Source organism: Scardinius erythrophthalmus, assembly GCF_964197995.2.
Source record: "Scardinius erythrophthalmus genome assembly, chromosome: 1".
Classification (NCBI taxonomy): domain Eukaryota; kingdom Metazoa; phylum Chordata; class Actinopteri; order Cypriniformes; family Leuciscidae; genus Scardinius; species Scardinius erythrophthalmus.
The window spans coordinates 19,537,739-19,538,987 of NC_138221.1; positions in this window are offsets into that span (position 1 = coordinate 19,537,739).

Sequence of the window (1,249 nt, forward strand, 5' to 3'; positions counted from 1 at the left end):
AATTGTGTTTGTTTGATTGTGTTTTGTGAATGATAAGTTAATGACTCAGTGACACCTGTTAAACACCATTTTATCATTTGGGTATCACTCCACACTCTCTCTCTCTTTTCACACTAACACATATTAGAATAAGTAATTTGGCATCCAAAAATGTCTACCAACAGTAAAACAAAACCCCAAAACACATGGAGATAATAAATAAACAAGTGAAATTATAATTTGAAAAAGTTAGTCACACTCACCAAATATATTAAAGCCACTCTTATTTTGTGTCTCACTAAAAGTAAAGTAAAAAAGTAAAAATTTATTTATACAGCGCCTTTCACAGACACAATGGGTCACAAGGCGCTTTACAATAGACAATAAAACATAATAAAACACTTTAAAATCAATTGAAACAGATAAAATTAACAACATCTACAACATAGATCACCCAAAAGCTAACTTAAACAAGTGAGTCTTCACTTATCTCTTAAAATTTTCCACATTCTCAGCAAACCTAATACTGATCGGTAAAGCATTCCATAGACGAGGTGCGATAGCGGCAAAAGCTCTATCCCCACCTGTCTTTAGGCGAGTTCGTGGTGTAGCTAGCAGATTTTGATTATTAGATCTGAGGGACCGGAGAGGTGTATGAAAATGAATTAAATCCGCAAGATAAGAAGGGGCCTGGCCATATAAGGCTCGATATGTTATGGTGAGAATTTTGAATTGGATCCTGTAAGTTACAGGAAGCCAATGAAGGGAACAGAGTATTGGGGTGATGTGGGTGCGCCTATTTGATCGGGTAAGTAACCTAGCAGCTGAATTTTGAATGGATTGTAGTCGATGAAGAACAGATTTGTTGAGTGAAGAAAAAAGTGAGTTACAGTAATCAATACGGGATGAAATAAAAGCATGAATAAGCATCTCCAGTTCCAACTGAGAGACCACAGACCTCAATTTACTAATATTACGTAAATGAAAAAAACAAGATTTGGTCAAAGATTTAATGTGGGTTTCAAAAGATAAGGATTTATCAAATATAATCCCAAGGTTCCTTAAACTAGGCCGCACAGCAGATGCCAAAGGTCCAATGTCCTGTATAATCAGAGGTATAGCGTTGTCTGGTGCTACAATTAAAACCTCAGTCTTATCTGGATTCAGCTGCAAAAAACTTTCGGCCATCCAGCTGTTTATGACATCTATACAATCTAAAAGCCTCGAAAGTTTGGATGACTCATTTCGCCGGAAGGTAAAGTGAAGCTGA